Source organism: Rutidosis leptorrhynchoides, chromosome 1 (assembly GCF_046630445.1).
Source record: "Rutidosis leptorrhynchoides isolate AG116_Rl617_1_P2 chromosome 1, CSIRO_AGI_Rlap_v1, whole genome shotgun sequence".
NCBI lineage: Eukaryota > Viridiplantae > Streptophyta > Magnoliopsida > Asterales > Asteraceae > Rutidosis > Rutidosis leptorrhynchoides.
Genome location: NC_092333.1, coordinates 594,385,872 through 594,411,882, shown reverse-complemented (window position 1 = coordinate 594,411,882; position 26,011 = coordinate 594,385,872). Strand labels below are relative to the sequence as shown.

Here is a 26,011-nt window from a genome sequence, read left to right as displayed (position 1 = left end):
TGAGGAGCGTGAGGTTCATTCCCAAGCTCATGAAAAAATTGATATCGATTGGGCAGTTGGATGATGAAAGGTGTCATGTTGTGTTTATAGATCAAAAGTGGTTAGTGTCTAGAGGCGGTCAGACCATTGCTTGTAGTGTTAAAATGATGTTAAAACGGGAACCATGTATATGGTTGAGATTCCTATTGAGGAACCACTAGGTAGAAGGTTATGTGCTGAAAATCCTAGCATTATTGAACTTTCTGATTTTGTTGGGGGATCTTGGTCTAGTGGGAGCTCGAGAAGACCTGGAACTAGTGGGCAAGCGGGTTTTGTTAGAACATTGAAGCTACTAAATAGTTTGGTTGATTCCGAAGCGCTAGATATTTTGAGACTTCGGTTAGATCACCTCCAACTCCAACTATGTTGCAATTGACCGGAGAAGATGAACATGATATTCTTGTGGGAGTCACTGTTATTACTTCATTCATTAAACAAGTTCAAAAGTAGAAGACATTTTTTACATTCAAGCTGAGGTATCTTCAGAGGGCTTAGAAACTAGAACTTCCAATTACCAAAAGAGAGTACTTCAAGCTAATCTGCTAAGCTTTTTTCTTGCCTTTGTCTCTAGAACCGGCCTCACCTACGTTACACATTCAACTAAATGGAAGAAGCAATGAGTTTAGTGAATATACATGTGTAAATAGTTAAACAACTAAACATAACATACACACATACAAAAGTAGTAACACTTACTACGAGTAAATGCTAACGGGTCCAAAGCCTAATTAATTGTGACAAACGCACAAGGCTTATTGCCACCTAAGCATACTAGCTTATGCTAATTAACTAAGCACATTTGGGATATAATCCTCATCCAAATCACATGTCACCACTTGCTCAACTGCAAGTTAATGACATGTGTCCCATTTACAACCTATATACTCACCTTGTAATTTAAGCTTCCACAAAGCTAGCACACACAAGAGTTAAGCTTCTTAACAACCTAATAACAAGAACATACATACACATATCACTTACTAAGATCATTTCTTGTTTCTTCACTTCTACAAAGGAAGTGTGACATGAAACCCTTTTTTCTAGTCCTTTACTTAACCATTTCAACCTAACCCATTTGGGCACTAGACAAGTTTTGCCATCAACATTTACCATAACACTATTTTCATTACACAAATTATCTCTTTTAAAAATTTCATAAATCCATAACATTTTATTAAGTAACTATCTTAATTCCACAATAATAATATTTGAAGAAAATCATCTTTTACCACTCATTCACTAATTTGCTTCAAAAATCATCATTCAATTAACAAGAACGTTGTGATGACCCTAAAATTTCTGACCAAATTTAAACTTTATCTTTAAATGATTTAATATAAGCAAAGTCTGTTAGATTGAGTCTCAAAATTTTAGAACTGTTTCATATATACAATTACCTTTGACTACTCTCGACGATTCATGAACAATTATATGTATGTATATATATATGTACAAGTAAAAACGACTTTCCTACAGTAAAACATTATTTGCTACAGTAAAAATGACTTTGCTACAGTAAAACACTATTTGCTATAGTAAAACACTATTGCTACAGTGAAACCGTACTTTGCTACAGTGCTACAGTGATTTGCTACATTAAATACTATTTGCTACAGTTGATCAACGTGATTATATTACAGTAAGTCATGCTGAGTTTTTAATGGAACGTGATAAAGGTTCACAGATCATACCCTCGTCATGAACCATGTTACATAACTCTTTCATTCTATATAATCTCTAAAAATATCAAGAAAATATTTTCTTAATGATTCGGTCTTTTTCGAGGTATTTTGGTAATTTGACAAGTCAGATTGTGCTATTACCGTTTCTTTTTAGAACATTAATTATGTTCATTCCGAAATTCATACCTACGAATTCTGGACCATTATTCGCTTGATTTAAAGTCGGGAAGATAAAACAAAAGCATGAAGCTTCAAAATATCAATGGGAGTATATATAAATCACAGTAAATTGGAGAGAGTATTAACTGTGGATGTCAATGATTATGGAAAGACAGAAGCAGAGACATCGAAATATAAGGGAAGATATAAAACCCAACAACCACCCAGAAATTACAAACCGTGTATATCAATTGGAGAATGAAAAACACTATAACTCCAAGGTAATAGTAGAAGAAAATAACTTCCTCTGGTGGCAGATGAAAAAGAAGAATGAAGGATACGATAGCCAGGAAAATATCAAGAATCAGAACTGGATTAAGCATTTTCACAATCTATTGGGATGTATAAAATAAGAAAGAATATTATAGGAGTGGTGAAAATAAATGAAACGGAAGAGGTCAATTTATAGCGAAATATCAGACATAGCAATCGAGGCAGATTACGCATTTAATCAAAGAAAATCCTAATTTCTGTAAATTCCGAAGAATCAAATCTTATTTAGATTATGAAGATTTTCTATTCCTTAAATTCCGGAAATCAATCGTAACTACGTCAAAAGTTAATACGAATCTCTATTCTTTCATTTCACTCTTTTACGATAACTTCTCTCATACGCTTCGAGAAATCGGATTGTTTTATCCATATAATTCAACGGTGATAAAATTCTATTTATCAACTCATATCCGTCATGAAAACATTTTTATTGTTAGCCATGACGACCTCACTTAAATTTCGGGACTAAATTTCTTTAACGGGTAGGTACTGTGATGACCCGGAAATTTCTGACCAAATTTAAACTTTATCTTTAAATGATTTAATATAAGCAAAGTCTGTTAGATTGAGTCTCAAAATTTTAGAACTGTTTCATATATACAATTACCTTTGACTACTCTCGACGATTCATGAACAATTATATGTATGTATATATATATATATATATGTACAAGTAAAAACGACTTTCCTACAGTAAAACATTATTTGCTACAGTAAAAATGACTTTGCTACAGTAAAACACTATTTGCTACAGTAAAACACTATTTGCTACAGTGAAACCGTACTTTGCTACAGTGCTACAGTGAAACGACTTTACTACATTGATTTGCTACAGTAAACACTATTTGCTACAGTAAACACTATTTGCTACAGTAAACACTATTTGCTACAGTAAACACTATTTGCTACAGTGAAACACTATTTGATGTCGACGAACTAGCAAACAAAAACGGAAAAGGCGGCCATGCGATCGCATGGCAAAAACACTGAAAACTCATGCGATCGCATGGTGTCTGAATTCAGGCCACACTATAAAACGCGATGTCTGGTTCCATTTCTTTAAATCATTCAAATATTACTTCGTATTATATTTATATATTATTATTATTATTATTATTATTATTATTATTATTATTATTATTATTATTATTATTATTATTATTATTATTATTAAGATTATTATTATTATTATTATTAATCTTATGGTTATGAGAATTATTATTATTAGTATTATACATAAAATATTACGACGGAGTGCTGTTTGAGTAATTTCAAAACAAGTTTACAAACAAGCTAGAGCTAAGGAAATTATGGGTTATTGCCAAGGAGGTTATGGGTAATGTTCGGGGATATATTTATGAATCAAACCTAGTGTTTATCATCTCCGTTACATCTACGTACTTTCCTACAATATTGAATCTCAATATTGATAAGTGAGCATTCATATCTTATCTTTTATATATTAATAGTGTATACATGTCTAGTGCTCGAGTATATATGTTTATGCATGCTTGTATACTAAATTTCGTCATTAAACAGTTTATAATGAATCACTAATTAAATACATATATTACTGGTAAAAGGTATATGATATACATGTTTTTGGAAAGCTGGCGAAAAATCAATAACTTTTCATTTAGATATCGAATAGTTTCGATGAATGGATTAAAATATATAATCAACTGAATTATGATTGACGTTAATTGAAATTGCTTTTGAATCTGCAATTAAGATTTAAACAACTTGTTTACGAGATTGATAAATTGGATTTTTGAATATTACCAACCGAGTAAATGAATCCTTATATAAGGTACATCTCATTTTGTTAAACAACTGTCCAAAACTGACTTTTTGAAACGACTTTGAATAACTTTTGTATGTCGATCTCGAGCATTAGGATTGTGATACACTACGACCTGACCTAGCTTGATAGACATTTATTGACCAACATATGTTCTCTAGGTTGAGATCTACGATTATTTGGTAATCCGAGTTTCGATCACATTTTGGTGAACGACTTTATATGCTGCTAAGGTGAGTTTCATTTGCTCCCTTTTTAATTACTTTTGCAATCTATATTTTTGGGCTGAGAATACATGCCCTTTATTTTAAACGCAATGGACACAAGTACATACTAAATTCTACACTGAGTTTGAACCAAAAATCCCTTAGCTTTGGTAACTAGTAACTGCCAGTTATAAGAACTGGTGGGCGCGAGTAGTTGTATATGGATCCATAGGGCTTGACATCCCCGTCTGTTCCAGGTATAGAAACCCTAGCCTGAACTATAAAACAGACGTATGCTATTTGAGTTTAGTACACGTTGGTTTGCGTGTATTGTACATGTTGGTTGCATGTATGTTAAAACAGGGGTACTTATTAGATATACGTTAAAGTTTAGTTACCAGGGTGCTCAATCTTGTAGAATATTTTGATAAACGTTTCTGGATGAAACAACTGAAATCTTGTGATCCACCTTTATGTACAGATTATGCAAAACATTAAAACTATGAACTCACCAACCTTTGTGTTGACACTTGTTAGCATGTTTATTCTCAGGTTCCCTAGAAGTCTTCCGCTGTTTGCTTATATGTTAGACAAGCTATGTGCATGGAGTCTTACATGGCATATTTTTCAAGGAAACGTTGCATTCACCAAATCATCACCATGTATCTTATTTTGACTGCATTGTCAACGGAAGTACTATTGTAAACTATTATTTACAGTGATTGTCTATATGTAGAAATCATCAGATGTCGAAAACCTTTGATTTAAATATTCATTTATGGTGTGCCTTTTCAAAAGAATGCAATGTTTACAAAACGTATCATATAGAGGTCAAATACCTCGCAATGAAATCGATGAATGACGTGTTCGTCCATATGGATTTGGAGCGATCGTCACAAACGTCTAGTATCAAATTAAAGTTTTATGTTAAGGAACACAAATCTTAACTTTAAAGTTGATAAATTTTCATATATTAGCCAAAAGACACAACTTACAAACCAAGATCTACCCAAAATAAAGAAGGTTAACAAAAGCCCAAATTAACTAATCAATTAAAATTGGGGTTTCTTACCAAAAAGATAAGTGAAGAAGAATTGATGTTCCTAGAACTGAAACAAGACTCCTTATTGCTTGATGATATTGCTTGATGATGCTTCAATTGAAATTTATCTTCAAAATATGATTAATCACTTGCAAACCCTAGATGCTTCTCACTAGATCTCTTTCTATATTTATTTTAAGTGATGATAGAAAAAATGGATAAGGACGACGCACAAAAAAAAAAGAATAAGGACGACGTGGGAATAATGAGTACAAGTTGAGAGACGACGATCATAAGTTTATCGTATAACTTTAGGAAAACATTACTAGTATACTACCCACCAATCATCAAAACCTTTGACCATTTTGAAATTCCATATAATCATTACTCATATAAATACTGTTCTGAAAAAGTAAAACCCTTACAAGCTCTAAAAAACCCAATTACAAAATTAGATTTTAAGAATCCCATGCAAAAAGCTTTAAAGTATTTGTTGTTGTTTAGAGACAATCTACAAAGAATTCTTGTTAATATATGCATTTTGTAAGTTTGAATGACTATTAGCTGTTCCCACCTCTGGTTAATTCGATAAATTACAGGTTACTAATCCAAACCATTCAATTAATCTTCTCTTAAGTCTATCAAGTACTCAGTTTCATTTCATGCCCTGCTCTTGTTTGTGTGATTAAGATGTTATAATTTATTGATATGATTATATTTTACCATCACATTAGATTTCAATATAGATAGATCACTACTGTCTACTAATGATCAGGTACTCTCTTTATTTGCAATGAATTGTTTAAACAAACAACACCCGCCAGTTGTTTGTTAAAATGTCACAATGAAATTCAGACCTTATTCTTCTAATATTGTTTGTAGACTACAAAAGGTGAAGACAACTCATGCATCCAAATTAGTGGTTGTCCTTGCTAATTATTCAATACTGCTGATAATATTAGGGGTGATATATACTTTTTCTTTTCTACTGGTTCCAAGTTAAACATATATATAGTAATAACTAGTCCGGACCGGCCCGCGCGTTGCGGCGGGGGCTTTCGGGCTGTGTATTCATATTTAACGTAGCGTTATGTATTTACAGAGGGGAACATGGCCCATGTGTTAAGCGCCGTTTTAGATGTCGTTGTGTTAAGCGTTTTTTAAAAAGTATTCGTTTCGAACGTAGTTAGTTTTGTTTTGTTCAATAAATTTTTTCGAGTGTAACGGTGCTGTGTGACGACCCGGAAATTTTTAACTAAATTTAAACTTAATCTTTATATGATTCCGACACGATAAGTAAAGTCTGTAATGTTGAGTCTCAAAATTTTTGGAACTATGTTCACGTAATCAATTACCTTTCGACTGGGCTCGACGATTCACGAATCATTGTGTGTAAATAAATATGTAAATATAAATATAAGTGTATATATTAATTGGAATTAATATAATACGATTTAATAAGATGAAGTATAAATATAAAGTAGTGTGCAGAATAATTAAGCTGTTACTAAAAGGAATCTAAATATATATATATATATATATATATATATATATATATATATATGTATGTATATATATATATATGTTTGTATATGTATATATATATGTATGTATATATATATATATATGTATGTATGTATATATATATATGTATGTATATGTATATATATATATATATATATGTATATATATATATATATATATATATATATATATATATATATATATATGTATATTTATATATATGTATGTATATATATAAATATATATATATGTATATATATATATATATATAAAAAGTTATAAAGATTAAATATTCAATATATGTTATTTTATTATATATATTATATAATTTAGTAAATATGATATAATTAATAAACTGTAACATATATATTAAATGAAAGTACAAGTTGAAAATATATTTGTATAATATTATTATTACTTTCATTAATATTAATATCAATATCAGTATTATTATTATTAATATCATTATTCTAAAATGAAAATGGAATACATGTAACTTGTTATATCTTTTATACCACTTGTATTATTAGATATTATTATCATTATTATTATAAGTAATACAAATTAATATTATTATCATGAATAATATTATTATTATCATTTTTATTATTATATATATGTATTATGAAAATAATTATTATTGTAATTAATATTATTACAATTAGTATTAATATAATTAGTATTATTATTATTATTATTATTATTATTATTATTAATAGTATTATTATTAATTTCATTAAGATTAATATGACTTATTATTATTAACACTTTTATTATTATTATGAATGTTATTATAAAGATAATACGAATTATCAATAATATCATTTTTTTATTATTATTTAACATTGTGTTAGGATTATTATTAACTATTAACTATTATTATTTTTATTATTATTATTATGTTTCTTTATATATTTAATATACAAATATATATTCAGTTTTACAAATAAAAGATATATGTAAATGCATATACATATACAGATTACAGTTACAACTATATATAGATCAATACGTGTATACAGTATATAAATAAATAAATATGGTATATATACATATATAAACATGGTGTGTATATATAAAAATACAGAGAAAATTACATATTCAATTTTCTATCGTTATCAATGCTTTAAGTAATTTGTTTCTGTCTCTAAAAACCTGTACTAGAACGATTCCAATAATGAGTAACATCCAAAATCAGTTTGCCATCTCTGTCACTTTATTTTTTTATTTTTTTTGTACTGGATTATTTAAATATGTCGATCACGTTTACTATAAATCCAAATTATTTGTTAAAGTGGTGCATTATGACTTTACACTATCAGATATCAAATACCATTAATCTTAACAGCTTTTACTTAAACAAATTGAAACAGAAAACATGAAGAACATGGGTATGCTCTGTTTGTGCGTTATTTTTTGAAAAGATCGATTTAGAAATCAATTACGAAATGTAATAATGCAGTTGTGATTGGAATCTTTATTTCAAGCTATCTGCAAACTTTCAAATCTCAAAATTTTGTAATGAATCCAAATTTTGGAGTCAAACTTTTATCCCAAAAAATCAAACGATCATTCTTCGATTAAATTCAAGTCCTCTGTTGTAATTCAAGTCCAATTGATAATTTTAATAGTTTCTAAAGATGATTTGAAACATATTTGGTATTATGATCTTTGGCTAAAACATTCAGAAAATCAAAATCTATTTTTGAGTTATTATTATTTTTTTTATCGAACAACATGTCTGTATTTCATTTTTTTATTTATTTGTTTGTTTAATTGAATAAAAGAATCCATCAGATCGTATATAATTATAAATTATATCTTAATTAAGATTGAAATTCGTGAGTGTGATTTTACTTCATCTCTGATCGAATTGAGTATTAGAGAGGATAAAGAAGGAGGGAAAACAGGAATACGGGTTATATTTATTCTGGGTGGTATAATAACAGAAAGACAGAATAGCTTGGATGGTTTAGGTGTTGGGTCGGTTAATGAGAGGTCGTGGGTTCGAGTCCCGTCTGATGCATTTCTTTTTAGGGTATACAATTTCTTCTCATTTCCATTATTATTATAATAATAATAATAATAATAATAATAATAATAATAATAATAATAATAATAATAATAATAATAATAATAATAATAATAATAATAATAATAATTATTATTATTATTATTATTATTATTATTATTATTATTATTATTATTATTATTATTATTATCATTATTATTATTATGATTACAATTATTATTGTTATTATTATTATTGTTATTATTGGTATTATAAGTATTATTATTAGTATTATCATAATTAGTCTTATGAGTATTATTAATATATTTATTATTATTAATTTTATCATTTAAAGTATTATTATTATTATTATGATTATTATTATTATTATTATTATTATTATTATTATTATTATTGTTACACTTATCATTATTTTTATTATTTTTATTATCATTAAGTATTATTATTATTATTATTATTATTATTATTATTATTATTATTATTATTATTATTATTATTATTATTATTATTATTATTATTATTATTAACATATGTATTATTATAAATACTATCGTTATTGTTAATATGATTACAATTATTAGTATTGTTATTATTAAAATTTACAATTATTACTATTATCATTTTTATTAAAATTATTATCTTGATATCACTAAAACTAACATTACTATTGTTATCAGTATTACTACGTAGTTACTAAAATCATTATCATAATTATCATTAACAATAAAAGTTATATTTTTACATTTATTATCATTAATATCATTATTTTCATTATTAACAGAATTACTAACGTTATTATCTTATTAATAATATTAAGTATTATAATTATTTTTTAGCACTATTAATATTATTTTAGTATCATTATAACTAATATTATTAAGACAAAAATGATATAATTAATGCATATAACATAACAAAAAGTAATATTTTATATACAAAGTGAATATATGAAACATATATATATTTTTAATATAGAAATGAAATAACTAATAAATTTATATATATATTGTTCGATTACAATTATGTATATTAACAAATAAACAAATAATATAGGTTCGTGAATCCAAGGGCAACCTTGCTTTGTTCAGTTGTTCAATACCGTCATATGTATTTTTACTACAAAATACAGTATTGTGAGTTTCATTTGCTCCCTTTTTAAATGCTTTTGCAATATATATTTTTGGGACTGAGAATACATGTGCTGCTTTTATAACAGTTTTATGAAATAGACACAAGTAATTGAAACTACATTATATGGTTGAATGATCGAAATCGAATATGCCCCTTTTTAGTCTGGTAATCTAAGAATTAGGGAACAGACACCCTAATTGACGCGAATCCTAAAGATAGATCTATGGGCACTAACAAGCCCCAGTCAGAAAATTTGAACTGCTTTAGTACTTCGATTTTATCATGTCCGAAGGGAGTCCCGGAATGATGGGGATATTCTATATGCATCTTGCCAATGGGGCTTTGCCTCATTGGTCACCATGTTAACATGGTGTTCGAGGAGACCAGGGTTCGAGTCTCGGGGGGGGGGGGGGGGGGGGGGGATTTTCGTGAATTAACTCTAACCACTAACATTGCCTTTCAAAAAAAAAAAAAAAAAAAAAAAAAAAAAAAAAAAAAAAAAAAAAAATTCTATATGCATCTTGTGAATGTCAATTACCAGGTGTTCAATCCATATGAATGATTTTTGTCTCTATGTATGGGACGTATATTTATGAGAAATGGAAATGAAAATCTTGTGGTCTATTAAAATAATGGAAATGAATGATTATGATAAACTAATGAATTCACCAACCTTTTAGTTGACACTTGAAATCATGTTTATTCTCAGGTATGAAAGAAATCTTCCTCCGTGCATTTGCTCATTTTAAAGATATTACTTGGAGTCATTCAAGGCATATTTCAAAAGACTTTGCATTCGAGTCGTTGAGTTCATCAAGATTATTATTAAGTCATTTGATAGTTTGATATATTATAAAATGGTATGCATGCCGTCAAGTTTCGATGTAATGAAAGTTTGTCATTTAAAAACGAATGCGATGTTTGTAAAATGTATCATATAGAGCTCAGAACCTCGCAATGAAATCTTGTGAATCGTTTATGATTAATATGAACAGGTCCTTTCATGCTGTCGGAAAAATTTAACTCGCGGCGAGCAGAAAGATACGGGCTGTCGTTGTGTTTAGCATTTTTTAAAAAGTGTCCGTTTCAAACGTGGTTAGTTTCGTTTTGTTCATAAAATTATTTCGAGTCTGACACTGCCGTTGAAAATTTTTAACTCGTGGCGAGCGGGAATATACGGGTGGTCGTCGTGTTTAGCGTTTTTAAAAAAAATTCCATTTCAGGAATAGTTAGTCCCGTTGGGTTCGTAAGATTTTTCGTAATTGAACAGTGGTCTCGAAAAAATTTAGCTCGCACCGAGCGAGAAGATAGGGCCCGTTATAAAATTTGGGTGGAATTAGTTTCTTTTATTTTAATAAAATTATATATATATATATTTACATTTTTAACCCATGAGCAAGTGTAAACTTGAGGGGTTGTTGTGTAAATATAGCCTGTAACAACCCTGGATTTTTCAACGTTTATTTATTAATAATAATTATTATTATTAATACGTGTGATTAAAAAAATGTATGTTATTACATTTACATGTTGCCATGATACACTATACTTGACTTTTAAGTGCCCGAAACGTCTTTGTGACACCCGAAACTTCACGAATAATATTTTTAGAGTATTATTTACATTCATGATTAGTTTTATTAATCATTTTAATTAACTATGATTTTTAGTTAATTACCTGGGCTTTATTTGGATTAACTTGTTATTAATTGGACTTGGGCTTGTTTAAAGTTAATGGACTCATGAAATAAGACTTATGAGCCCACCCTACCTTTTAAGTGGACTTATTAGCCCACTCTTCCACTTGTAAGTATCATTTTAAGATTGAACTAGTTAGTTAAAAGACTTAGAATCTTGTTAGCACCTTATCCCCATGCATGGCCACCCGTTAACCACACTTTTGAAGCTTTACATGCTAGAGACCACCAAACAAAGCCCTCCCCCCACCCCTTGAGAGCTGCTGCAGGCCGTGGCCTTTCATGGGAGAAAAGGGGATTCAAAATCTTTTTTACATTACTTGTTCACTTGCATTTTCTCTCTTTCTCATACACACTTCAACATACTTTCATTCTTCTCTCATTATTCTCTCTAAACTAGTAAGTAACAAGGCTCTTTTTCTCCCTTTGTTCTTCATCAAAACTGTGGCCTTTCACCCCATTATCATCATCATTCTTTGTTTGTTTAAATCTTTTGTTACTTGTAGTTTGATTACTTGTTGTTGTTAGTTTGTTACATGTAATTATTAGTTGTTCTTTACTAGCTACAAGATCAAACTTACTAGTTTGATTCTTCATAATATCTTGTATTTATCAAGAACACTCAAGAACATAACTTACTAGTTATGGTTCTACATATACTTTCTTAAAAGATTGCAAGTTCATGTGTTGATTAAACTCATACTTGAAGTTCATGAAGTAAACTTTAAAGTTTACTTTCTAAAGATCAAACTTTGGTTTGAATCTTTAAAGTATGAACAACCATGAACAAATTACATGTTTACTTAGTTTACTTCTTCATTCTTGCACTTTAAATTCATGTAATTAGTTTAAATGGTCAAGAACTACAAGTTAGCCTTGATCTCTTTAATCTTGAACTAAATTTCAACCTTGAAAGTTTAAGAACACACAAATAAGTTTTCTTTAAATATAACTTTGTATACTTATGCTTGATCTAGACTTTTGGGTCTTGGATCTTCAAGATCTAACTAAGAATCATGTTCTACACCTTAAGATCTTGATTAGTTAGTTTATTTTCAAGTTTAGAGTTCAATATTTCTATTATAGTTCATGTAAGTGTCAAACCTAAGACTTTGATGTAACTTTGGTTCATCAAACTACATGCAACTCTTAAGTGAGTTGTGCTTCATGTCTTAGACTTGCACTAGGGTTATGATGGTCAAGACTTGGTTAAGATGATGTAGATACATCAATGAGTTGTACACTTGAAGCTATATGCATCAAGGATGAGAACCATGATGAACATCAAGCACCAAGACCACCGGAACTCACTTAAACTTACTGTTTCTGTCCAAACCCTACTGACCTGCTGTTTCTGTAACAGACCAGTAGACCTGGGCTACTGAGACCATGATTTTTAGATATAACTTTTCGAGTAGATAACTTTTCATATAGGACTCGTCTTAATCCTAGTTACGGTTTAGGATTTATGGCCCTCCGATCGTCACTATGTCCTTTAACGTTGTGCAGAAATTTATGACCTACTCGCACTTAGACCGTCGCCATGGTCAAACTAAGACGAGTTTGCTTCTGTAAATTTTACCACAACTAAAGGACTCATATACGGAGCCATGGCCACTGGTCTCACCTTAATTCAGTAAGGGAAGAGGCCGTGGTGACTGACTGAAGTCAGCCTTTGTTGTAAACTACTTTCATAAACGAAACTTACTTTACGCCTTTTGTTTGATGATGGATGATGATGACCCTCAAGACCTTATTTACATACTTTTAAACCTTTTCGAACGATTTACTGACTTAGTACTATTTGACTTAGGTTGAGGACCTTCGGACCGATTACTTGCACACCTTTTCCGAACCGACTTTACGACTACATTATCATTGTGAGTTATGACATTCCCTTTTTACTTTAACTTATTTTGGGAACTGAGAATACATGCGGATTTTATGTTTTACATACTAGGCACGAGTACTTAAACTTATATATGTGTGGGTTATACAATGGCATAAACATTCCCTTTAGCTCGGTAACGTTTAATCATTGGTTTTTGAACCGTGAACGCGAATCTTAGATATGGATCCATATGGTTTGACATCCCCACTCGGGCTAGTAGCGCTAGCATTTAACGAGTGTTTAATACTTCGTAAGCATACGCACTTGCCAAGTGTACTTTCAGGGGGTATAAACATTAAGTTAGTTACCAAGTGCCCACGGTTAACATATACTTTATCATACTGTTTTGAAACGCTCTTTGTAGCACTGAAATCTCGTGGCCTACCTTACATACTGTTATACTTAAACTATAGCTCACCAACCTTTGTGTTGACATTTTTAAGCATGTTTTTCTCAGGTGCTTGAGGTTAGCTTCCGCTGTGTACTAGTCGTGCTGTAGACACCCGCTGCTTAGAGTTGTCATCGCATGAACTACTTTATTTTACATTCAAACATTCGTACTTTTGAACTATGACTTGTAACGACCATTGTGGTCCATACACTTATTATTTTCTTCTACTTAGTGAAGCATGCTTTTGAATTGTAAAACATTCGATGTTGGTTTAGACATCACTTTATTATTGAATGCAAAACTCTTTTTGAAAACGCATATAGTACTTAACCTTGTAATGATCCTGTTGTTGGTGATTCGTACACGATGGTTTTGTACGGGGCATCACATTTGGTATCAGGGCATTGGTTGTAGGGAATTAGGTTGCATTAGTGAGTCTAAGACCGACCCGATTAGGATTCACTAATAGGACTAATCTACAACTTGCTAGTTTACGTGTTTCCGCTGAACTTACTGCATGCTGCTGCTTACTGTTACTTCTATATGCCGTATGCTACTACATGATTTCACTACTGTATGATATTACTTGCTTTCGATTGCATGCTACTTCTGTATGATTCATTATTATTGCCATGCTACTTATTGTTATACATGATTTAAAACTGTTGGCCTAATACGTGCTTGCTTTATGACTTACTGACATGGAAAATTTATTTTTCCTTGTTCAGATGTCGGATGTACCACCTGCTAGCATTTTGGGTAGTTCAGACTCAGACCCCGTCGCCCCACCTGCTGTTGCTGCCGATACACCGGTCTCGCTACCCGTTAGTGATCCCGGCGCTTCTACTTCCAGAGCCAGTAGTAGTACACCTGCCCCAGTGGCTGCTTCCGATGGACACGTAGGCCCTATGGAGATTCCAGCTCCGTCTGCTCCCGGACCCTCGGGGTCACAGCCCCGTATCGGTGGGATTGAGATTCCCGTGGAGTTCGGGGAAGGGCCATTTCGTAACCATATGCGCACGCCTTGCCGACGCACTCCCGACGGACGTTTAGTGCCGATTCCGCCAGGCAGACACAGACAGATGTTGGCCGCCTTCGGACTACCAGTTCAGCCACCCGTACCACCACCGCATGATTCGGATGACTCATCATCCGCCGATTCTTCATCAGATGATTCTTCATCAGACTCCAGTGATGACGAGGACCCTGCTGATATACCTATTCAGGCACCCTCCACCCCGCCGAAGAAGCGGTACCGTCCTGATGGCACCGTCATTCCAGGGGTGAATGGAGGTCGTGCTTTCACTGACGCTTTTGGTCAGCGTCGGAGGGTTACTGCCCGTAAGCGGCTTGTACCGTACCCTGCCGACCCACTCATACGTAAGGCACCTCGTTACGTGCTGACTATTTCTGGAGCCGGGACATCTGCACCCCGCTTCTTGCGGTCTGCACCACCCGCTCCACCAGCACCACCTGCTCCACCGGCACCACCTGCACCACCGGCACCACCTGCACCACTGGCACCACCTGCACCGCCAACACCGCCTGCCCCACCAACACCACTGTCTAGGAATTGACAAGGGAGGTGGGAATCCTCCGAGCTCAGGTTACTGAGCTCGAGGAGCAGTTGGCTCAGGTTTTAGACATCCTACACCCACCTTCACTGTAGGACTGTTGTATTAGATTTCATGATGTAATCTAGTTGTAGTTCATATTTCACTTATGTATTGTACGAACTTATTCAGATGTATGAAACTTATTATTAATATTAATGAATGGAACTTTGCGTTATTTAATTCTTGCACGATGTTCTATTTACATTACTGTACGATGATTCTGTGGTATTTGTACCTAGATGCATTATTTAATAACATGTGATGTTTTGATTTCATGTTGGTTACTATATACTGTATTATTACTACTTGCATATTGAATTTTGACTTGAGTCAAAATTTTTGTTTAGAACATCATGGCTAACTGTCGATCCACACCTACTGCTGCTCAAATTGAAGAGATGATCCAAGAACGTGTAGCCGCAGCCCTAGCAGAAAGAAACCTCCAAGCTCCACCGCCACCACCACCGGTTATCCCACCCGTTCGAAATGGGTGTACTTACAAGGAATTCCAGAGCTGTAAACCACACAACTTCAGTGGAACCTAGGGACTGGTTGGTCTCACCAGATGGTTCGAGAAACTTGAATTAGTATTCCGAGTTAGCAACTGTTCGGAGGACAACAAGACCAAGTTTGCTTCGTGCACGCTATCTGACGGCGCGCTAACGTGGTGGAACACGTTAGCTCAAGCGAAAGGCATCGATGAGGCGTATGCTACGCCATGTGAGGAATTCAAAGCTGCTATGATTGATGAGTATTGTCCGAGAACTGAAATCCAAAAGATGGAAATGGAATTCATGCAGTTAAAGGCCGTTGGGAACGACCTTGATGGTTACAACAGGAGATTTTTGGAACTAGCTCTTATGTGTCCGACAATGGTCACCCCGAAATTCAAACGAATGGAAAGGTACTTCTGGGGACTCCCTAAGAGCATCAAGGGAAATGTCACCTCGTCCAAACCACCGAATGTTCCCGAAGCAATGCGCATGGCGCATACCCTCATGAATCAGATTCTTATTGATGAGCCGGAGAAGGCTAAGTTTGAGGCTGGTAGTAGCGAAAAGTGAAAGTGGGATAATAACAACAACAACAACAACAACAACCACAACAACCACAACAACAGGGGGAGAACCTATGACCAGACCCCTGCCAAGAAGCACAACAATGGTGGAAATCTCAGCCCCAACAGCAACACCAACTCTAACCCGAACTACAAGGGAACCTTACCACAATGCAAGAGGTGTTACAAACACCACACTGGGTATTGCAATGTTGTCCGCGAGAAGTGCCAACGGTCTGGGCATATCGGGAAAGACTGCAAGGTCACCACTTTGAATGGAAAGCCAAACACCAATGGGCCGAAGAAGTGCTACGAATGCGGGCAGACGGGCCATTTCAGAAATGCATGCCCAAACAAGCGAAAAGACGGCGGACCACCCCGCGGGCGAGCTTTCAATGTTAATGCAAGGGACGCACGCGAAAACCCCGACTTGGTGACAGGTATATTCAAAATCAACAATCTTTTAGCTTCTGTCTTGTTTGATACTGGTGCGGATAGAAGTTATGTATGTAGACATTTTTGCGATAAGATTAATTGGTCATTAGTCCCGTTAAAAGAGAGTATGCTTGTCGAGGTCGCCAATGGAAAACTTGCAAAGGTTGACCATATTAGTCGTGGAGCTATTATCAACATAGCCGGTGCAGATTTCGAAATTGATTTGATACCTATCAAACTGGGAAGTTTTGACGTGATCGTTGGTATGGATTGGTTGAGCAAGATAAGGGCCGATATTATCTGCTGAGATAAAGCACTTCGTATACCACACGGAAACGGTGAGCCACTGATCATCTACGGAGAAAGATGTACCTCTAAGTTGAACCTCATTAGTTGCGTGAAAGCACAAAAGATTATGAAGAAGGGACGTCTTGCTGTCCTAGCGCATGTGAAAATGGTAGAAACCGAGGTGAAGAATGTGAACCACGTTCGAATTGTGAACGAATTTTCCGATGTCTTCCCTGAAGAATTGCCGGGATTACCGCCGCCGAGAGTAGTAGAGTTTCAAATTGATTTAGTACCAGGAGCCGCACCTGTAGCTCGCGCACCTTATAGACTCGTACCTTCTGAGATGCAAGAATTACAGAGCCAACTACAAGAACTACTTGACTGAGGGTTTATCCAACCAAGTTTTTGGGCGCACCTGTTCTATTTGTGAAGAAAAAGGATGGATCCTTCCGTATGTGTATCGACTACCGCGAACTCAACAAATTGACTATCAAGAATCAGTATCCTCTTCCACGAATTGATGATCTTTTTGATCAACTACAAGGATCGAGTGTTTACTCAAAGATCGATTTGCGATCCGGATATCACCAGCTGAGGGTGAAGGAAAGTGACGTGATGAAGACTGCATTTAGAACTCGTTATAGTCATTATGAGTTTCTCGTGATGCCATTCGGATTGACCAATGCACCTGCCGTGTTCATGGACCTCATGAATCGTGTCTGCAAGCCGTACTTGGATAAGTTTGTTATCGTCTTCATAGATGATATTCTCATCTACTCTAAGAGCAAAGAAGAGCATGAGCAACACCTCCGACTAGTACTTGAACTCTTGAGACAAGAGCAACTTTACGCCAAATTCTCCAAGTGTGAATTTTGGTTGAAGGAAGTACAATTTCTGGGTCATGTTGTGAGCGACCAGGGTATCAAAGTTGATCCCACCAAGATTGAAGCTATCAGCAAGTGGGAGACCCCCACTACTCCAACTCACATTCGCCAATTCCTAGGTCTTGCCAGTTACTACCGAAGATTCATCGAAGGATTTTCTCTGATTGCACGTCCTTTGACCGCACTGACTCACAAGGGCAAGAAGTTCATTTAGGAACCCGCACACGAATCAGCATTTCAAACTTTGAAGAAGAAGTTGACCACCGCACCTATTCTATCACTTCCTGAAGGCAGTGACGACTTTGTTGTTTATTGTGATGCATCGAAGAGTGGCTTTGGTTGTGTACTGATGCAACGATCAAAGGTTATTGCCTATGCCTCCCGCCAATTGAAGATTCACGAGTGGAACTACACTACTCACGATCTTGAACTTGGAGCCGTTGTCTTTGCGCTTAAATTGTGGAGACACTATTTGTATGGAACTTAGAGCACTATCTTCACCGATCACAAGAGTCTCCAGCACATCTTTGATCAGAAGCAATTGAATATGAGACAGCATCGATGGATCGAGATGCTCAACGACTACGATTGTGAACTCCGTTATCACCCTGGCAAGGCCAATGTTGTAGCTGACGCTTTAAGCCGAAAGGAAAGGACGGCACCTCTTCGTGTTAGGGCTCTGAACATCACCATCCATTCGAATCTCAACAGTCAGATCAGAGTAGCCCAAGATGAGGCTCTCAAGGAGGAGAACATAGCTCATGAACATTTGAACATACTTGTCTCTCGATTCGAGGTTAGGGAGTCTGGACTCTGATGTTATGCCTGAAGAATTTGGGTACCTCTTTATGGAGATCTACGAAACCTGATACTTGATGAAGCACACAAATCAAGATATTCGATTCATCCTGGAGCGGGCAAGATGTACCTCGACCTTAAAGAACAATATTGGTGGCCGAATCTTAAGAAGGACGTTGCGACTTATGTTGGTAAGTGTTTGACTTGCTCGAAGGTTAAAGCCGAGCATCAGAGACCTTCTGGATTGCTTCAACAACCGGAAATCCCACAATGGAAGTGGGAAAGGATAACGATGGATTTCATCACCAAGCTACCAAAGACGGTGGGCGGATACGATACTATTTGGGTTATTGTTGACCGCCTTACCAAATCTGCACACTTCCTAGCGATGAAGGAAACTGATACAATGGAGAGACTTGTTCAACTTTACATCAAGGAGGTTGTATCTCTTCATGGGGTACCATTATCGATCATCTCCGATCGCGATCCCTGTTTTGCTTCTAGATTTTGGCGTTCTTTGCAAGAAGCCATGGGAACCCGTCTTGACATGAGTACTACTTATCATCCTCAGACTGACGGGCAAAGTGAACGAACGATTCAGACCTTGGAGGACATGCTGCGTGCATGTGTTATCGATTTTGGAAAGGCCTGGGAAAGGCATTTGCCACTCGCCGAATTCTCGTACAACAACAATTATCACTCTAGCATTAATGCTGCACCTTTTGAAGCATTGTATGACCGTAAGTGCCGATCTCCTATTTGTTGGGCCGAAGTAGGCGAAAAGCAAATCACCAGACCCGAGGTAGTCCATGAAACGACGGAGAAGATTGCTCAGATTCAAGCTAGACTTAAGACTGCCCGCGATCGCCAAAAGAGTTATGCCGATCTTAAACGTAAAGACTTTGAATTGAACATTGGTGATTGTGTAATGTTGAAGGTTGCGCCTTGGAAAGGTGTGATCCGTTTTGGAAAACGTGGAAAGTTAAACCCACGATATATTGGTCCTTTTGAAATCTTAGAACGTGTTGGACCCGTTGCTTACCGTTTGGATCTACCAGCACAATTGAGCTCAGTTCATCCTACCTTCCACGTGTCGAACTTGAAGAAATGCCTTGCGGCACCGGAACTTATCATACCACTGGAAGAACTTATAATTGACGACAAACTTCACATTGTGGAAGAACCTGTTGAAATTATGGATCGTGAGATCAAAACTTTGAAACGCAACAAGATTCCGATCGTTCGAGTACGATGGAATGCCAAACGAGGACCTGAGTTTACTTGGAAGCGAGAGGATCAAATGATGCGGAAGTATCCTCACCTTTTCCCGACTCCTCCATCTACCTCAGCTTAAAATTTCAGGACAAAATTTTCTTTAACAGGTGGGTAATATAATGACCCTGGATTTTCCAACGTTTATTTATTAATAATAATTATTATTATTAATACGTGTGATTAAACAAATGTATGTTATTACATTTACATGTTGCCATGATACACTATACTTGACTTTTAAGTGCCCGAAACGTCTTTGTGACACCCGAAACTTCACGAATAATATTTTTAGAGTATTATTTACATTCATGATTAGTTTTATTAATCATTTTAATTAACTAAGGTTTTTAGTTAATTACTTGGGCTTTATTTGGATTAACTTGTTATTAATTGGACTTGGGCTTGTTTAAAGTTAATGGACTCATGAAATAAGACTTATGAGCCCACCCTACCTTTTAAGTGGACTTATTAGCCCACTCTTCCACTTGTAAGTATCATTTTAAGATTGAACTAGTTAGTTAAAAGACTTAGAATCTTGTTAGCACTTTATCCCCATGCATGGCCACCCGTTAACCACACTTTTGAAGCTTTACATGCTAGAGACCACCAAACAAAGCCCTCCCCCCCCCCCTTGAGAGCTGCTGCAGGCCGTGGCCTTTCATGGGAGAAAAGGGGATTCAAAATCTTTTTTACATTACTTGTTCACTTGCATTTTCTCTCTTTCTCATACACACTTCAACATACTTTCATTCTTCTCTCATTATTCTCTCTAAACTAGTAAGTAACAAGGCTCTTTTTCTCCCTTTGTTCTTCATCAAAACCGTGGCCTTTCACCCCATTATCATCATCATTCTTCGTTTGTTTAAATCTTTTGTTACTTGTAGTTTGATTACTTATTGTTGTTAGTTTGTTACATGTAATTGTTAGTTGTTCCTTACTAGCTACAAGATCAAACTTACTAGTTTGATTCTTCATAATATCTTGTATTTATCAAGAACACTCAAGAACATAACTTACTAGTTATGGTTCTACATATACTTTCTTAAAAGATTGCAAGTTCATGTGTTGATTAAACTCATACTTGAAGTTCATGAAGTAAACTTTAAAGTTTACTTTCTAAAGATCAAACTTTGGTTTGAATCTTTAAAGTATGAACAACCATGAACAAATTACATGTTTACTTAGTTTACTTCTTCATTCTTGCACTTTAAATTCATGTAATTAGTTTAAATGGTCAAGAACTACAAGTTAGCCTTGATCTCTTTAATCTTGAACTAAAAGTCAACCTTGAAAGTTCAAGAACACACAAATAAGTTTTCTTTAAATATAACTTTGTATACTTATGCTTGATCTAGACTTTTGGGTCTTGGATCTTCAAGATCTAACTAAGAACCATGTTCTACACCTTAAGATCTTGATTAGTTAGTTTATTTTCAAGTTTAGAGTTCAATATTTCTATTATAGTTCATGTAAGTGTCAAACCTAAGACTTTGATGTAACTTTGGTTCATCAAACTATATGCAACTCTTAAGTGAGTTGTGCTTCATGTCTTAGACTTGCACTAGGGTTATGATGGTCAAGACTTGGTTAAGATGATGTAGATACATCAATGAGTTGTACACTTGAAGCTATATGCATTAAGGATGAGAACCATGATGAACATCAAGCACCAAGACCACCGGAACTCACTTAAACTTACTGTTTCTGTCCAAACCCTACTGACCTGCTGTTTCTGTAACAGACCAATAGACCTGGGCTACTGAGACCATGATTTTTAGATATAACTTTTCGAGTAGATAACTTTTCATATAGGACTCGTCTTAATCCTAGTTACAGTTTAGGATTTATGGCCCTCCGATCGTCACTATGTCCTTTAACGTTGTGCAGAAATTTCTGACCTACTCGCACTTAGACCGTCGCCACGGTCAAACCAAGACGAGTTTGCTTCTGTAAATTTTACCACAACTAAAGGACTCATAGACGGAGCCATGGCCACTGGTCTCACCTTAATTCAGTAAGGGTAGAGGCCGTGGTGACTGACTGAAGTCAGCCTTTGTTGTAAACTACTTTCATAAACGAAACTTACTTTACGCCTTTTGTTTGATGATGGATGATGATGACCCTCAAGACCTTATTTATATACTTTTAAACATTTTCGGACGATTTACTGACTTAGTACTATTTGACTTAGGTTGAGGACCTTCGGACCGATTACTTGCACACCTTTTTCGAACCGACTTTACGACTACATTATCATTGTGAGTTATAAACCCCAAGGGGTTGGCTTGGTGGTAGGATGCTTGGAAAGTTCCAAAGGGACCCAAGTTCAATCCTCACTTGCTACACTTTGGGGGGCTTGCCTTTCAAAAAAAAAAAAAATCATTGTGAGTTATAACATTCCCTTTTTACTTTAACTTATTTTGGGAAGTGAGAATACATGCGGATTTTATGTTTTACATACTAGGCACGAGTACTTAAACTTATATATGTGTGAGTTATACAACGGCATAAACATTCCCTTTAGCTCGGTAACGTTTAATCATTGGTTTTTGAACCGTGAACGCGAATCTTAGATATGGATCCATAGGGTTTGACATCCCCACTCGGGCTAGTAGCGCTAGTATTTAATGAGTGTTTAATACTTCGTAAGCATACGCACTTGCCAAGTGTACTTTCAGGGGGTATAAACGTTAAGTTAGTTACCAAGTGCCCACGGTTAACATATACTTTATCATACTGTTTTGAAACGCACTTTGTAGCACTGAAATCTCGTGGCCTACCTTACATACTGTTATACTTAAACTATAGCTCACCAACCTTTGTGTTGACGTTTTAAGCATGTTTTTCTCAGGTGCTTGAGGTTAGCTTCCGCTGTGTACTAGTCGTGATGTAGACACCCGCTGCTTAGAGTTGTCATCGCATGAACTACTTTATTTTGCATTCAAACATTCGTACTTTTGAACTATGACTTGTAACGACCATTGTGGTCACATACACTTATTATTTGCTTCTACTTAGTGAAGCATGCTTTTGAATTGTAAAACATTCGATGTTGGTTTAGACATCACTTTATTATTGAATGCAAAACTCTTTTTGAAAACGCATATAGTACTTAACCTTGTAATGATCCTGTTGTTGATGATTCGTACACGATGGTTTTGTACGGGGCATCACATAGCCGAAGTTGAGAGACCGTTTGTAATGTGAAAAGTCATCTACTCAAACCGAACTATCTGAAAATCAACTTTCCAGAAGTCCCAGGAGTCTGATCAGACCCCGAAAAACAGAAATAAGTGCTCCGGTGGGTTTCTTGGTGCTTGATGCTTATCACGGTTCTCATCCTTGATGCGTATAAGCTTCAAGTGTACAACTCTTTGATGTTTTAGAATCATTATGACCAAGTTTTAACCATCAACACACAACTAAAAGTAAAAGCTAACTTTCTACAAGTTTTGAACATCAAGGTTGTCTCTTTATTGTATAAACACAATAAAGCTTCAACCTTTGTCCTTTTGATACAAGTTTATGCATCTTCATCATATGAGATGATAAAGACTTGATTTTTATCACCATAAAAATCATAAAAAGGTTCCAAGTAAGTTAGATCTACAATAATAACTTAGATCTCAAGTGTTAAGAAACCCTAAGCTAGAAAGCTTGGATCTTTACAAGATTAATGAGACCATAAGCTAGAAAGCTAAGATCTAGTAAAAGTAATGAGATCATAAACTAAAAAGCTTAGATCTTCAACAAAAATAATGAAACCCTAATTGAAGTTGTTTTGTGTTGTGTTTTTGTTACTCAACAAATTTAATTTTTGGTGTTTTAGTTTAATTGAAGAACATGATGTTGACTAAGTAAGTTGAAATTGAATCTGCAATTTGTGTTTAGTTAATGAAATATATGTTGTGGGATGCAGATTAGGGCATTCGAAACAGCTTCTCATCCAGGTTTGTAATTCCGTTCATTCTATATACTCGATATCGATATTTTGTAACATTATGTATGGTCATCAGTTCTTTCTAATATCATATTTTTAGTTTGATTTTCAACGATTTTTGATTTTCCTCCAGAAAATAATTTAATTTCCTGGAACGTCCATCAAAGGATTCAATCTCATTCAATCTATATAAATTTTTTTGTTGGTGTGTTTGTTTATATGCTTTAGCCCACATGAAAGTAAATTACATCTTAATTTTTTTTGTTTGACACGGGTTTTTATGTATCACATATCCGTTGGGTGAATATTTAAGTATTATATTGGAATAATGTTTGAATTTTCTTATATAAAAATTAAGAGTATCATGATCATGTAGGATATTAGTATTAGTTTATAGTGAAGTGTCAAAGTGTACGATGCAATCATGAAAGTTATGGTTGTAGAGGTCATTTAGTTTCTGATTGGAACTTATGGTTGTCTACGCCGTTGTAATATCCTTTAGCTCCTTGCTAAGGATCGTTTTTTAATGGAAATTGTTGTTTGCCGTTAAAAAAAAAAAACTGCATCTGGTTTGGAATTATGATATGAGATTCTATCGGGCTTACGTTAAAAAATACTAGATAGATTGGATGTAAGCAGTAATGATATGCTTGAAATTAGTCTTCATGAGTAATAAAGATTAGATGTAATTATGTATGATGGTTGTTGTGTGCAGGAGTCCTATCATTATGTGAAGAACATTACACTTTTGGATTCGGAAGGATGTCACGTAAATAACCATAATATAGCTATATAGTTGGTATTATAGATGTGCAGCGGAGATAACAATGTTTGAGAACAACATTATCATCTACAAGTTCGCTCAAGATCTCTACACTTCTTTGTTACTAGAGGTGATGATGGAAACGAGCACATTATATCGACTGTTCTTCAGGGTTTCTTTTTTGATGCAGTTGGTCTTCTGCTTAGGTAGTTTGCCTTGATTATATTCTGTCTCCATACACAATTACTTATCCGTTTGTTTTAGTTTTGAACAATAAAATTTATTTTCGTAATATTCTCTACTAATTGTGTGTTACAGTGGAAATGTGGATAAGAAAGAGGCACTTGAGAATTTGGATCTCATTTTATTGTTGAGATGGCGAGTAAGCTACATCTTATCTTATCTTCATCACAACTTATATCTATTTGAATCCTTTTAACTTATGTACTAAAAAAACATTAATTGTGATCCCTTTTTTTTTTTTTTTTTTTTTTTGCAGAATCATCATGGAAACGGATGCAAATGTCATTGCTGGTAAGGTTGCCAACCACAGTGTAGATTCTGGAGCTCAGAATTAAGCTATAAAAATGCAACGTATATGTCTCTAAAAAGGTTAGAATTGAAGTTAGGTATTAGTGTCTCTCAGAATTAACCACCAATTTTTGGTTTTACTGTCCTCAGAATTGGGGTATATGTAGTTCAATACTATACTATTAGTTGAAAAATCGTTATTATGTACTTCTTGAAAAAGGGTTTTATACATTCTGATTATTTTTTTCAAAATCCAAGTTACACTCCTAGAACTTAAATGCTCTATGTGCTTCGGGTTTTGTGGATGATGATCGTCACCTTGTTCGAAGTGCGTTTTCTGATTTACACCAAGTAAGCTTTAGCAACCTTCTATTACGTAGTTTACATTTATAAAATTCCTATGTTTCGATTGTTTCCATGGGTATTCATGCTAACCTTTATGTTTTTAGTTGTGGGACTCACTATTAACTACACTAATAATATGCTTTCACTACAT

The 26,011-nt window shown here is 34.4% G+C and overlaps 1 pseudogene; it reads left to right on the top strand.

Moving 5' to 3' along the window:
• Positions 1-163: 163 nt before the first annotated feature.
• Positions 164-25,562, top strand: LOC139847054 (coatomer subunit zeta-2-like; annotated as a pseudogene).
• Positions 25,563-26,011: the final 449 nt, after the last annotated feature.